At 41.6% G+C, this 16,002-nt stretch overlaps 1 long non-coding RNA gene across 2 annotated transcripts; it reads left to right on the top strand.

Moving 5' to 3' along the window:
- The first annotated feature begins 247 nt into the window (after positions 1–247).
- LOC136287245 (uncharacterized) lies at positions 248–2,072 on the top strand. 2 transcript variants are annotated; one of them, XR_010720127.1, is made up of 2 exons: positions 248–676; positions 1,364–2,072. It is a non-coding gene; the product is annotated as an uncharacterized lncRNA (long non-coding RNA). The 2 variants fall into 2 exon arrangements; XR_010720125.1 differs by having other exon boundaries at positions 248–1,093.
- Positions 2,073–16,002: the final 13,930 nt, after the last annotated feature.

Below are 16,002 nucleotides of genomic sequence, written 5' to 3'. Positions count from 1 at the left end.
CAGGGAAATTGAGTGAGGTAAAGATCTTATCTGTCCATCTGCTTATTTAAAGACAGCTAATGAATTTCAGTCTCGTAAACTGCCTTAGCTAACTGTTTGTAGCACACTGACACCGATGGCATTTGACTGCAATTTAGGGAATTCACAAACTACAGTGCAGGTGTTTCAGGTCTGGCATTTTCCTTGCTCAGACATCCCTTCCCCGGCCACCTTATATCCCAGCAGCGAAAGGCACAGTTCAGCACTCACGAGGAGCTGCCTCAGGTTGGTGCCCAGCAAATCCACAGAGCTGGGACCAACTAGGGCTCAGCTCCTGGACCTTTCCTTTGTCACCCCTCCTTTTTCTGATTGATGGTTGAATATTGATATGTTTGTATTATTCTGATTGTTGTATTACGAAGCACTTGCCATTGGTTCATACTCGGAGCAGCGTGATTCTTTTCCCCCTAACACTTTGGTGACACCTGTGTAGCTTGTCGTGCCAATAAAGCCTCATTTTAACTGAGCTCAAATCACACTAACAAGATGCGGAGGAGGAACTTACAGCGCTTATTGCAATGCGTCTTTGGAAGGAAAGATAGAGGAAGAAGAAATTCACTCTTCAGAATTATACGTCACACCGAATTGCATGAAAACGTCAACTACTACCTCTTGCAGGGATACAGCTGTGATCTCAGTAAGTGTTATGTGGGTACAAATTCAACATGAGCTAAAATAACATTATGTCTATGGAACAAGAATGACAAAAGCAAAGTAGAAGAAAGACCACAAGCATTGACAAAGCCAGCTGTGGACCACCAGCCTTAAGGACCACTTGACTTTCGATTCCAGTCTCTAGATAGCTGAAACTTAAAACCTCTTCCTCCATGAAGACATGCCAGGGCTTGCAGCTATACTAATTAAGTACGTTAGTTGAAGGTTTCTGATATGATAATCAACAACAAAACGGCAGCTTCAGCTTTAAACCATCTTAATGAGGTGCTAGAACTCAAGCCCTTTGAGGTGAATGGGGAAAGTTTATACACGCTGCTATTGTTCCAGCCCGTCTGGCTCTCCTCTGAAACAACAGCATGGTGATTACCTTAACAGCCAGGTGAATAAGAAGTTGAATTCCTCAGCTGTTTTTTTTCTCCACAGCCTTGAAGTTTTCAGATGCTAGGAAATGTAAGGACAATGAGAAAAATTAAGTGAGATTGAAGGCAATGGGAGAGGGAACAAAACTCCTTGAATCACCAATGTATGCTGATTTGGGTGTACCTATAAGCTATTTGAAGCTTCAGTCTATTTAGACACTGGGGGAGTAAATGGGCATTGTGTTTTTAATGGCTCATTAACTTGTTTTTTTTTTCTTTTTCCCCAACAGAACAAAACGCGCTTTTTTTCCCCAACACCTTGGCCTATCGGGCGCTCATCAGTGTGATTAATCAGCCTATATTTGCATAGGACTTTGAAGACGGAGAAGGCAGGTAGAAATCCTCAGAGTTATTACTGCCCAAGTAAAACTACCTGAATTCCACTTCCTTACTAAGCTAGTCTTGCAAAAAACTGCCAGCAAACAAACAACTGATGATATAAGTACATCACTTCATTCTCCTCAAAGAAATATTATGTTCAAAGCCAATTTAGGACCATTCAAATGCAAGTAACTCCCCAAGGAGGCTGCGCAGGGACCAATGGTACAGTCACACACGAACACACTGCTGTATACAAGCATCAGCCAAGATACCATGCATAACTTATTTTTCCACCAACTGTACTGGAAGCAGGCTTATTTTCTCATGCAGATCCCAGTGTTAAACACGGGTTCAGAGGAATAAATACTCCCTCTTATTTTTCTATGAGACACCTCATCCTAGTCTGAAAGGCAAATCCCTAAACCCGTGTAAGGTAAAGCTGCCGCTGCTGGTCTCCAGGTGTTCTACACCTCCACCCAAAGAATTTTAACTCTCTAGCAAATTCGGGGCCCCACCTGAAGTCTACAGAAGATTCTGATTAACTTAATTTGCAGCCTATAGAGAATCAAATTTTGGCCTTATTTTATTTGTGCAACCAATTTTATTGTCCTATTAAGCTGTTAAGGGTGTCTCCCAGAATAATCGTTCCCTTTAGATATTCTGTTGTTTGTGTGGGTTTGTTTATTGTGTGCTTTTTTAGTTAATTAATTGACTGACCTAAAGCAAACAGCTAAATACCAAAAAAACCCACCAAAAAACCAAAAACCAAAACCAATAAAAAACCCCCCAAAAAAACCCCAACCAAAAAAGCCCCCAAAACCAAAAAATTAAGTGCTATCCCTAGAAACGAAGAAAAGGATTTATTTAGAACACTGAAGACCTCAGTGCAAGCAAGAAACCAGTCAATTAACAGGCTTAACTATATCCTTCAGAAATTGCTCTTGGAGAAAGTTTTAGTGTACCCTTTGGTCCTTATGCTTAGTATTGCAAAACCAGATCTCTGTACCCATACATGCTGTAACTGAAGTCATCAAGACTGCACATAACTCTTTGTCAGATGCAGATAACTCTGTGAACTATTTCCATTGTGAACTCTCTTATCTGACCCTAACTTTAGATTGATCTCTTTAGTCATCCACTCTGCAAAACCCAAACCAAAACAACAGTACTGGGGTTAAATCCTTCAGAAGGGCTTCCAGGAGAATTGAAGTACAGGTTCATTTGTGAAAGCAGCACAATTGGTTTTCAGGCTCTGGTGAAAATATTATTACTAATAACCAGAACTGCACAATTATTTGTATAGATTTGGTACTAATATAATTGTACTATATTTGACTTACTGGACAGGAAGTGGGAAAGATCAGGCTCGTTCTCTATTTGTAAGCAGATATATTTTATGTAAGTGTGTAAAAGTGGAAGAAACAACTGATGTAACATAGACAGTGACTAGTTCTACAGTTGCTAATCACAATTACATATCTTTGAGGGGAGAAGGTATTTCAAAAGCATTTTCCTCCCTGATTTTCATACTTGATGGGAACATTAATTTTCCAGGCTGCAGCCACAGCCCTGCCAAGAAACAGTCCGAACACAAGAGTGCCAGTCAGAGAGTGAACATTTCACATCCACCTTTCCAAAGGAAAACTTCCAGCGAGAGCTAGTGAAGGCATCTGGGTCAGTAACCCCTTGAGGGACTTGTGATTTGCTTTGGAGGGAGTGGGAAAATGGGGTGCTGTTGTCTGCTCTTGGTAATGCCTCCTGGGCCAGAAGTGCCATGGCTCCCAAGGAGGTTGTGGACCACAGTTTCCTCTGCTGCCAGGCAGTACCTTAGGTCCTCAGTCCCAGTTGCTGCTGACAGCAGTTGTTCCAGAAAAATGATTTCCTGGAGAAAGGATGTGCTTCATCCCAGTTGTGAGGTTTAACAGGCCATTATGAGGACAATATCCATCCTCTTGCACCTAGACTTCCTACCTCCTTCCTCCTTGTGGTTTGTTTCCCACATCTCCAATGCAAAGAAAAACTCATCACAAAGCCTAGATAGCCATATCTCCAACCCAGGTAATCCAAGAAGATTCCAGAATCTGAGACTTGAGAAAATCAAAAGAAAGGAAAGCTATTTCCTTCTACTTTACTGATGACTTTTTTTCCCCCAAATTTTGCAGAGCATGGAAGAAAGATGTTCTTATTGTTTCTTTCAATGTGACAAAATATCCCCTCATTTTCTTCCCTGTTACTGGGAGAAAATGAGTAGTTAGCTCATTACACTGACACCGGAGACAATATTTTTGGTCTACTGATTTAGAGATTCCATCTTTTCTTATTTACAGACAGACATTTGCTTCTAAAAATGTCCAGCTAAGGCTGTTGCTACAGCCCTTTTCATCACACATCTAGCTGGAGGAGTGTGAGACACAAAGTGTTCACAGCTATCAGGCCTAAGACCTGAAGCAAAACTGTACCTGTTCCTATTTCCATTCACCTGTACATCCACTGGTTGAGGATGTTCTGTCAAGAGGAATTTGCCTATCTGAGGAAGACATGTATTTTAACGCCTTTATGGAAGCCAGTGTTGATGCTGTCAGAAGAGGCAGGAGCAGTGAGTAATTTTCACTCTGACAAAAAGCCCAAAATCGAGTTGTCAACCACCCAGTCACCCCCAAAGGGAGCTGCTGGGGGTTGCTGGTGAGGCAAAGAGGGAGAACGTGGGAGTTTCTTCAGTTTTGACAAAAGTGGGCTAGAATTACCCCGGAAATCTTGACTCAGATGTTTTCATGGCCCCAGCTTGCACTACTCCCAGGAAACTCTCTGATGCCAAAGTCACAGTTTAGTTACATCAGTGACTCACAAGTGTGAAGATTCATATTTTAGCACTTGACAATCAGAGGCAGCATTACACTATTTAAAAATGAGTGCTGATGAAAATTAAGGACTTGGGTTCTTCTGACCATGGGTGTGCATTAAGATCCTAAATTGAGATGAATGGTTTAATTGTCCTCTGTCACCTATTTTGGTTAACAGTTCAGGGATAAAATGAGCTTATTGCTATAAGAAAGATAATTGTTTAAACCTGTCAGGAGGACCTACATTAATTTTCATTTTGCCTTATGTGGAAAGTATAAAATGTGTATATAATCTAAAAATAGAAATCTTATCTGTGAACACTTCTGTACACTGGACTGCCTTTCTTGAGCTAATAGAGGTCTTAAATCATGCCAAAAATAACATTTTATACCTCTTTTAGGGGAATCCTTTAAATTGTCAACAGTCTTTATAACATCCAACATAAATAAGGTCTCCCTTGATAGCCTTTCAGAATGAAAATGTAAAAATTATTTGTATTATCAGTTTTGCCAAACCTTGCAATTTTTATCTCTTCTATTAATTGACGAGTTTAGAGGTTATCTGCTCGTCATATGATTTGCTCATACAAATCATACAAGATTTGTCAAGTCTTGTGATTAAGTGGTGATTTTGGTCCTCTTTTGATCTTTTCAGTGAAGTAACTTTTCTAACATGTGCAAGGATAGCTAGAAAAGGTGAATGAGAAAGGCTTAAAAAACCAAGGGAAACATTCATCTGAGGTTTGTAAATATACCTTGAACATATCTGCTTATGCATTTGCAAAACGTTGTGATTTTTAATTTACTATCTTCCTTTCTTATGCATTTTGAGGCAGTGGCTGAAAGGCATTGAACAGCCACGAAAAATATTGCAACTATTTCTTCAGCGTCTCTTTAGTGTGAACTGAGTTAAAGGAATCATCATTAAAGCAGAACTATCAGCTTACCTGGTGTCTTGAAATAGATAAAGCATGACCCATTAGACTCATCCTTTTGCCCCAAGGCATTAAGATCTAACGCATTTTATTAACTGAGAGAGTGTAGCACAAAGTGGCATATGGCCTTTTGGCTGGAATGATTTATGGTGACACACTCCAAACAAGCTAAGAGAGCTTCAGATTTCTCTGTGACTCTCTTGTAGCTTTTCTGAATCAGGCATAGGAAGCTGAATGGAATAAACCTGCCTCTAATTTACAGTGACAGAAGTGAGATGAATACTCAATAAAGATGGTGACATTGAATGAGAGCAACAGTCCCAGTTGTTCCAATGGGAACACTGCTGGAGCAAACTATGAAGAAGGAACCAAAAATGCCTTTAAACTGGGAACCATTTACCTTAGCCCTTCCTAATGCTGCATGTCTCATTAGAGATTAACATCTCTGTAGAAGCAAAATACTGGTAGGTCATTCAGAGCCACTCAGGATTGTGTTTTGCTTTAGTTTTGGCAAGGCAAGATGCACTAAGATCAATGGGGGAGCAAGTTCAATGTGCAAGATCCTGCTTTACTGTCTTTACTTACTGCACTCAGCTTGCTTTCTAGTTTTTACTGTGCTACATGGTGAGTGACAAGTGATGAGACAAACCAGCAGTGTTAAAATAAGCTGCAGTCACACTGTCAAGGATGCATAGTGTCTTTTGCTTCTGGAGCTGCCTGCCTGCCTGCACAGGGAGGGCTGGATGGCCCTTTCTTGGGACACAGGCCAGAGAGGGCATGCCTGCTGCCAGGTTCTTGCATACCAGGACATTAAAGTCACCAAGTGAGCATACAAGGGTTGGGAGGGTGAGCAAACAAAGGTCCCTTCATCAAAGGGGCTGTGGGGGAGAGCAAGGGCTGAGGCTGTATCACATGTGTTTGCTCACTGGCTCTGGTGGAGCAGCCTGATCCTGATGTCTCCCTGCCCCCCTGCACTGGCTGGGGCATATGGGATAAGTGACTGGAACTTGGACAAGCCCTTTGGCCAAGAATTGTCACTCCCTCTGGTGTTGCATCACACCAGAGAGATATCCCTCTGTCTCTTGTCCGAACTTCCTTGGAGCACAGGAAGATGATGACCCACATGCCTCATTGAATGGGGCAGAGATTCCAGTCCCTTATTTTCCACTGGTCACAACAAGAGACACAAGCCCTGGCCATGGGCTAGTCCATTCCTACATTGCATGAGTCTCTGCCTCAAATCCCACACAGGTCCTCTGTTTTTCTAGTGTGAGGCTCTGTGTCATAAGTTCAGTGCAGACAATGCCCAAAGCTGGGCCACAATCGTACAAGGCAGTGATGATCATGCGGTGCTCATAGCGGGAGTGCAATTGCTTCCATTGGAAATGATGCTATGAGCCCAACAGAAACGAGAGCTATACTGGGAAGGATCTGGCAGTCCATGGGTCCTTGAGTTCACAGAAAGAGCATAAAGAAGCAATGGATCCAAGGTCCATTTTCTCAGACTGGACAGAAGGGGGTTGTGGCTGGGGATGGCCAAGGAAGGCACTCCTATGCAGTGGTTTTCAGGACTGGGGTTGCAAGCCCTAGAGCCAAGGAGGTTATGGTGGGACTTGCAATGACAGACTTTGCCCAGTACTGCAGTCTCACAACACCCTGCCTCCATCACAAAGCTGGTGGAAGATGATCCCAATCACATCTGATCCCTCTCCTAATATATGTCTTAATGACTTATTGCCACCTTCATGTCACAGTTTGCCACACATCCTATCACCGTGTAGGGGGCTGTGCTACAAAGTAAATTAGTAAAATAATCCCAACCAAAACTAAAAATGTTTGGTTTATTTTTCTCTTGGATTCTAAAGCAATATAGCAACACTGCAGAGAGATAACTGCAGCACAAACATAGGACAAGTTCTGGGAACCAGAAGGAACCAGAACTTTTAAAGATGGTTGTGCCACCAAAAATGTTATATTGTGAAACTACAGCCAGGATCTAGACAAAGGGTCTGTATTTGCATCTTTACAAATTTTCTTAACAGGAAAGCCTTTGATGTCAGCTGTTATTGGCAATAATGAGTGCTCTATGCCAGACCTGCACGTGCCACTTCAGAAATGTATGCCTAAGAAGGGAAGTTCTTAATTTGATTATTCAAGCAGGCTTGAGACTGGTTTGCAGTCTCTTGCATCAAGATTCCAAACATCTCCTGTCAGATTATATATCTTCACTTATGCCCCATAGCTACTGCCAACAGGATCAGAAATGCTGTTTTTAATTAAAAATGTTATTTCTAAATACAGTTTGCAGTGTATATTCCTGGTGAGAAGTGCTCCTCACCTTGTGAACTTTCAGATTGCTGTACTGCAATCAAAATATTGCAAGCCTTACTCTGATGTCTTATCTACACAGGCTAAGAAAATGTATCTAGGTTCCTCTGAAAGGCTTTCCTGGTGTAGGTGTGCTGGGTCAGAGTTGAAAAACCCATGCTGGCAAAAAGCTAGAAAACAAAAGGGCAGAGCTTCCAACTGTTTGCCGTAATAGCTTATTTAATTTAATGTGGGCATCTACAATCCCAAAGGAACTCTCTTTCAAACGTTATCTACACTTCATCTATCTTCTGTACTAGAAAACTGCCAGTCACACTCTGCACTCTCAACCCCTAGAGAGTTTATAGGAGAAACTTAGTAGCAGATTAATTCATGGCCTCAAATGATTTTACTTGATCAGGATGGGCCATCTCCCCAGGTGCCCAAACCAAACTCATTTTTACTTTTTTATGTGTAAAACTGAACTCCTGCAAAGAGGGTGTTTTGTAATGGAACTCTTTTGCTTGTACAAGCTGAGTTTCCACTGAGGGTTTATTGTACACTTCTAGCAGTTAATGTTTTTGAGGGGTGACAAACTCAGGGCCTTGACACGAGTTGTATCTTTCACTTAATAACAACCAGCCTGGTTTTCCCTGGTCCTGCATATTGTACAGTCACTTATACCTGTCACACCTGTGGGTGTGAAATGCTACCACATGAGAGCAGTCCTGTCTTACACCCTCTTTTATTTACTTGTCACAGGAGTAAAAAACTGTTTTTGTTTCAGGACAATGGAAGCTCAGACCCAACACACTCTGGACCAAAACACACAAGTGAAGATACTTTGAAGTACTGCCAGGTTGAAAGTACTCAAGTCCAACCCACCAAGGTATTTCCCTATGCATTTCTCACCATTCTGCTAGTAATACAGTAATTCCCCAACAGAGAAGCCACATAAATAAAGTGTAAAATATGGTCACCACCACTTTTTCACAGGTGCACATATTAGCTACAAAATTAACTCTCACTCTCTAACTTTGCATGTTCCCTTGCCAGGAAAGCTACTACCAGATTACACCTGGGGTAATTCAGGGTAATTACCTCTCTGGCTTGCCTTAGGGGGGGAACTCCAGAGTAAAACCTTCAGTAAGGGGTCTCTTAACCCTCTCACTTTGCAATGAGCACAAAACTGCAGTCAGCAGTCCTACAACATCTTCCGTATCATTCTGTGATGAGATGGGAAGGAAAGACAAACCCTTTCACAATGGACTAGGAAAGGATCACAAGCACTTCAGCTCACCACACTCATAAATTTCAGGGGACAAATCCTCATACGCCCTCACAGTGCCTGTAACTGGTTTTGCACTGTGACTGCTCACCCTCTACAACAGCTTGAGCTCAGATGTTCATCCACATTAATGCTGCAGTGAATCTATTCCCATATTGACAGGCAGTAAGGCAAGAGAGGATGCTAAGGATGCCTGAGAAGTCTAGCTGTCCTCTTTGGGGTCAGAGAAAAGCTGGTATGACAGGGGAAGGCAGGATTTATACACACAAGGCCTTAGAGAGCAAGCAAAATAGAAGTGCAACAGTGTTCTTATCCATAAGAAGCCAAATCATCATAATAAAAATTGGTTCACTGTTTGTGACTTTCCTGCAACACTTGTCACATTTGATCATTTTCTTAAAGGCCACACTCTCAATTTTCTTCTTGAAGAGGCTGAAGGAACAGCTTTCATCTAAAGAATACAAAAAGTATCCCTGTGGTTGCAGGGCAAACCGTGAGAACACAACCCACAGCAGTTAAAAAACCAGAAAGCATATCAAAACAGCACATTGTTGCCTGAAAAAGCCATGCAGTATTATAATACTCTCATGAGCCTGTGGGGCAGAACTTAGTGTCTTTTTCAGTGTTTGGCCCTGGCATTACATTGGTTCCTTTGCAATTTTGCTTAATGATGTGAATTTGCCTATGAGCCTTAGCTCTGAGTGCATGTCCACCAGCAACATAGAATTCCTGACATTGTCAAACACCTTTTCACTTTTCCACAATGCTGCTTTTCTTAGCTTATCCAGTCAGCCTGTAACTTCAAGCAGACAATAGGATGCTCACAACTGCTGTAGACCTTTCCCAGGAGCAGGCTATCAATTCGCATGAAAGCAAAAAAAGCAGAAGGACTCATCAAATTGTCACTGCATCTGTACAGAGCTTTAAAAAAAGCCCTGTTTTTTTTTCTTTTTCTTTCCTTTCCTTTTATTTTTCATGGAGGTTTTCCCTGAAGCCTCAGCTCTCATGCACTGTTCAGCTGTTGCTGTGTTTCTGAGAGGGACCCTGTGGATTCCAGGGGTCCCTTTCTTGCTGAGCTCTCTGATATTGCTAAAAAGAGAGAAAGGTTCCAAGTGTTACTGCGTGCTGCATTATTTCTTTTTTTCTCATCTCTCATGTGTTTTTAGTTATATGTGCATGTTGTTGATATTTTTTTGAGACTGTTCTAAAAGCTTTTAACTTCTCAAACTTCCAGTCAAGCACAGAGCTGAACATTGTACAGACGCTCATTCTGACAGATCCTGAAGAAAAGGGACAGAGCCATTTGTAGCAAACAGGAACCCACGTGCGTGGGGATAGACACAGACGTAGACACACACAGGGCTATGGGAAGCTTTGCAGGAGGAAAGACTGCAGGATGGACCCACACAGACCTAATTTTTTTTTTTTTTTGCAAACACACAATGCCTTTTCTGCAACTTTGGTTTCACAGTTTGCGGCTTCTAATATTAGTAAGTGACTAGAAAAAAACAGAATGGCAACCAACATGTTTGAGAAGAAAATATTTGGATTTTTATGCACATTTCACCAGGAACTAATCCACATGAATTCCAGCCCTTTTCTATGGGAATAGGCACTGCTGTCCATCAAATGGAGTGTGGTATATGCTTATTGTAGTAGCATTGTACTTTTCTGCCAGCAGTCTGTCATTTCTTTTTCTTCCTGCTTCACAAACAGCTAGTACAGAAATCTGCAATTCAGAAACTGTCCTAGATTCTTCCACTGCTGCACTGTTAAATCACACATTTGATGGAAAAAGACAGTCTAAACATTCAGTTCAGTTATGAAGACTCAAACACGAGATCCAGCTGTTTTCATGAAGCACGTTTTGATGGATGATATAGGCTTCAGACAAAAAACCACTCCAGCTCCCAGTACCACAGTGCATTTGATTAGAAACAACTTTAAAAACGTAACATTTTAATTAATGAAGTGATCCAGAATTAAAAAATATGAAGCTTGACTTGGAAGATCTAGGAACTGTCTGCCCCTCTGCTGCAGTCGAAGGATGAACCCCATGTATATGCATCTTCTTTTGCTGCTAGCAGTAGTCTATGGTCTCATCCAAACACCAGCTTTAATGGAGCACTCACACTCCTCACCATCTCAGGGAGATTTGGGCCACACTGCCTATCTCTTGGAAAATAAAGAAACACCATGAAAATTAACAGTTCTGTAATCTTTCATAGAACTTTTTTTGCCAAGTCACTTATGCCTGTTTAGGTTTTTCTCCTATTGTAATCAGCCACTGTTCCTACTAAGAAATATTACAGTTGCAGGGAAAATAAAGTGTCCATGCTGGCCATGCCGCTACAATTCTTCTTTCACTGGGACAAAAGGTAGCACAAAAAAATTTCCAAATTAGAGCCTTAGTTAACCACATACATGTTTGATCTGAATGATTCAGAGGGGGGCATCCAATTAGCAGTTTAGAAATAGCAACAAACCTTTAACACTAAATAGCATTTATCCCCACTCTGAGCCAGTTTGGTAAGCCTCTCAATTGAAAAGTTGCTGAAACTCTTTACAAGCCCAACCTGGCAAGAAAGGTCCAAATGGCTGGCACTGATTTGATCAACTCAGTCATTAAGAGTGTTACTGCCAGCAGGGATATTGCAACCTTGCCTGCCCTGAAGGAATTGATAGCCAAAACAGCTAAGGGAGACACCAATTAATCTACTTATCTTACTGCAGAGTCAGAAACCCCAGGTCCTACTTCTGCTTTGATTCCTAGTTTCCTCTGAGGATCTCCACTGAGTAGCTTTTAAGTTCCCATTTGCAGCACCAGCTGCAGGACCTCTTATTATTGCTCAGTAAACTGACTGGTGCATCAGTCTTCCAACACTGCAGAAGCAGAGGTGAGCCCAAAGGAGTCTGATCCTGCCTGAGAGTGAACCCCAGGAGCACTCAGTGCCTTTATAAATAATGCAGGGCAAATATAGAAAAGGCATGAGACGTGGGAAATGTGATATCTCAGTTCTGAAACCCAGGTGGACCAAGTCTGCAGCCTTGGATAGAAACAGAATAAGTGTGAGAAATCACTCATCCTTAATAAATACTAGTTTCATAGGCCTTGCTGGTTGTGAGAAGCATTCAGCTTCAGCAAGTCATTGAAAACAAAATGTGCATTTTTTCACTTCAGAGGATTTAGGATTTGATTAAGTACAAAAAGAGGGAGCTCAGTGAATAAAAGGACGAGACTCTCACTTCAGGGAATTCAGGTCAAGCCCTCTGTGAAACGAGTTCACATCTCAGCTCAGCATCTCCAGCAGATACTAACTCACATCACAAAACCACTGTAAAGGATTTGGCACAGTATGGCACATCTGAGGATTTCTGCTCAGAAAGGGTGGAGGAAGGGATGAGGCTTAGCCTGCACTAGTGCAGGACTATTACCCTTAGCTGCAGAAAGCAAGCCTGGAGAGGACTGGACAGGAAGGTTTGGATTATCTTTAACCTGGAATCAGATCTTTCAAGTGGAGACCATTGAAGTTTTATTTTAGAGCTGAAATAAAATTATTTTCCCTCCTCTCTGGAGATGGTGGTGTTGAGGAAAAGGACTGATGTCTCTTGTGCTGCCACTTCTTCAAGAGAGTATCGCCAGGGTCAGAAAAAGAGAGGAGAGGAAGTCTTCACACAAAGGAAAACAACTGACCATGGGTGAATCAGTAGCCACACTGATGTGTTGTGGGCTGTGTCTGACCAACGTCCAGCCAGTTGTGTGCAGGTCTTCCTGTTGCAGTATGGCTCAAAGACTGCTCTGCAGCTACCACATGAGCTCCCCAGGATTCATAAAACCTAGTGTACCATAGTGAAGCCACAGCCACATGCGGCACTTAGAAAAGCAAGGGCAATCAACTAAACCCATGAAGTGAGCACACTTAAATTAATATTTATAAATATATGTAATTCTTTTGTTCTCAAGAAGAATTAAAGCATAGCAAAAAAAGGCCATTATATTAGTGAGAACATTCTCCTGACTTCCTTCAGCATCCCTACGTAGATTAATTCCAAATGTATTTGTAGGACCAATAGGCAAACTGAGTTCCTTCCTCTTTCTCTCAAATCCCATTTGCTCTCTCTGAACCTGCAGGAAAATAAGCAAACATCCATTTCTCTTTGTTCAGGATGATCTTTGTCAAACTTTGGTTACCTGCAGACCTTGATATACCATCTTAAACTTTGCTTATTAACACATTTTAATGTATTCTTCTTTTGAGGACACAAAGCACAAGGATGTGTTCATTAAAGAAAAGAAAAATTATATGTGGGAGGCTCTGAGCTCCAGGACCTTTTTACCTTTAGCTGTAAATAGTGCGCTGACGTTGTGCAGTTGTGAACAGGATTCCATTCCAGCTGTGAGAACGAGCAGATGCCCTCTAGTGGTGCATTTATTTCAAATTTCTGCTGCTGTGCCCCGAAGGTGCTTCCACATGAAACTCCGTGTGTCTTCGTCCACAGTGCTCTGCAGAAGGGAGTCAAAGCACAGAGCAGCCAGAAAAGAGAGACGATACCATGTACAGCCTCAGTTCTGTGTAAAGCCAGGTTATGGCACAACATTGAATCAGACAGCCCTGTTCCAGTCTTGCTGACCTTTCCAAACAGTAGGCCGCCCAATAAAAAAAGTGTCTCCAACTTGACCAAATGTGATATCATCTCTAGGATTCAGAAAATAATGCATTTTCCTGTCAATCTCAGTCTTTCTTGACAAGCATTCAGCCTCTTTGTCCACCCATTCTTTTCCAGTATTGACCTCTCTCCCCAGAGAGGGGAGCTCCATAAGAAGCACTCTCCAACAATTAGCTGACAAGAAGTGCTGACTTTGCCAAGAATTGTGAACAAACCTTTCTGCTTGGTGAAAAAGACAGGTTTTGAGAGATCTTCAGACAATACCATCCAGCCAAAACGCCTTAAATGAAAAAGTTGTGAACCTGATGGAAAATTTGCAACAGGTTCTTGTTACAGGTCAGCCTCTGGGGGGATTGTCTGTCCCTGTTTTTCTGTAGATCAGCTGGAAAATGGTACAGCCAAAGCAATGCATTTATCCACTCCAAGCAGTAAGAGCAGACTGCAGTTTAAAGTATTTACAGTTCTAGCTGCAAAGGCATATATAGACCAGTCAGGGACATTCATACATTGTTTAACTTGCTACAACTTCATGGTAGTGGACAAAATGCCAAAAATTCCACCTTTGTTCACCTACTGTAGACAGATGCTGTTCACCAGGACATGTCTAGCAAGCAACTCTTCCCTCCCTTACAGGGAAACTGCTTTAGATTATTGGAACATCTTAATTACTTTCTTTAGAAAGCAACGTCCCATTTACTAGTTTTAGGAGCCATGGTCAAAAGCCAAGAAAAAAACACCAGTCATTTTATGGCTGTTTCTGGTCCTGTCATGTCTATCCCAGCCACACTGAGATGTTCTCTTGCAAGTATAGCTGTAGGAATTCAAGAAATTACTGAGGACAGAGACTCTTCAAATGAACCTGGCTCTGCTGGCACTGTGAAACAGGACTGCTGGTGCAGCTGCTTGCTCAAATTCAGTGTTTTAATGAAGAGATGGGGTGGTGATGCTTAAACTACTTTAGGTAGTCTTGCAAGAGGACCTTTCACTGTGATCTTAGACTATAAACCTTATCAGGCCTTGGAAGAGACAGCTAGGTTGGCAGTTTAGATTACATTTTTTGCTGAGATTGTTGTTTCCAATATGTTTAAAAGAGGTGGACACTGCACTTTCTTCCCCCCCCCGAGCATAAACATTTCTGGAGCATTTACAGTAAATGTAAAGAGAGACAATAACATTTGAGTCCTGGAATGACGATCAGTGGTCTGTCCAGCCTAGTATATTGTTACACTATCAGTCAATCAGCCAAGCCATTTAAGCTAGGAATGCAAAATGTTTTCTAGATAAACCCTAAGGATTTGTGCAGCACCTTGCACAATGATTGGGGCCACTAGAGTTACCAAACTATGAATAAGAATTATGACAGAAGGGAGCAGTGACTAGACTGTGAGTGAGGTAATATCAATGCCCAGAGTGTACCTCTGAGGAACTTTTTGGCAGGGTGGGGCTGTAGGATCAAAAGAAACATTACAAATACATTGCCAATGATGCTTCCATTGAAATCAGCATCTGAGTTGTAGGGAGATCTGAAGATATGTTGTGTTCCTGTTCCCCCTCAAGACTCAAATTCCGTGTCCTTAGCAGTTTGCTTGGAGCATACCAAAAGAAGATGGACCACATGGGGAGGAAGGGGAGCATACATGGATTTAAGAGTTGCTCTGTGCTTTTCAAGGAATGAATCATTACTGATGACCAACACATGGAGGGGGGTGGCCAAGGGTCCCCGAGGTCGTCTGATACTCAAGGAACAGCATTATGAAAGCAGACATCTTATAAATAATTATTAAAAAAATCTGTTCTATTTTTTTGCACTGACCCCAGATGGGCAATCCAGCCCCTTAAAGATTGTCTTTCTCTGCTCAGTCAAAAATTGTTTGAAAATGAAGCATTTGACAAAGAAGCTGTGAGTTTTTGCAAAATACATTTTTTAAGCCCACCACAGAGTAGCTCCCTGAAAAAGTCTTTGTGTATCTAAGCTTCAAGCCACTTGTCAGCAATTATCATCATCCAGAAAGACCATTAGCTCTTGTTTTGTATTTTGACCTTTAAGACTACTTCTGAAATAACTGATTTTTTGGAAAGAAACAAAAGGGAAAATCAGAAACTGCTAATTACATCAGGGCAAGAAACTTTGCTATTAGCAGACTTTTAATGTTAGTTGTGACTTCTACCAAACAGGCTGTACTGGTCTACACTTAATTGGAAGATCCAGCTTTCAGTGTTTTGGGTATAATTTCTAAAAAATGTTCAGTACATCTCCGTTGCACTGTCAAAAAGAGACATCAAGGCTATGCATTTTGAAAAGATAGGTATTCTCTCAAGGAAAATAGGTCCACTCTTATTCCTGTACTTCTTGTTAAAAGTACTTACTACACTGTTTTATTTTGGTACTTTGCTTATTTTTATAAAGGTGCTTTTGCCTGCAAACCATTTTTCTCTTCTGCATCCCTAACATTTCTCCAGCTGCATCTTGCACACCTTTTGTGGTCTCTGCAACTACCAGTCTCACTGCA

Source organism: Chamaea fasciata, unplaced genomic scaffold, assembly GCF_029207755.1.
Source record: "Chamaea fasciata isolate MVZ Bird 193981 ecotype frontalis unplaced genomic scaffold, bChaFas1.0.hap1 SCAF_1, whole genome shotgun sequence".
In the NCBI taxonomy this organism is placed as follows: Eukaryota; Metazoa; Chordata; class Aves; order Passeriformes; family Sylviidae; genus Chamaea; species Chamaea fasciata.
Note: the sequence above shows the minus strand (reverse complement) of the source record. Positions and strands in the feature narration are given on the sequence as shown.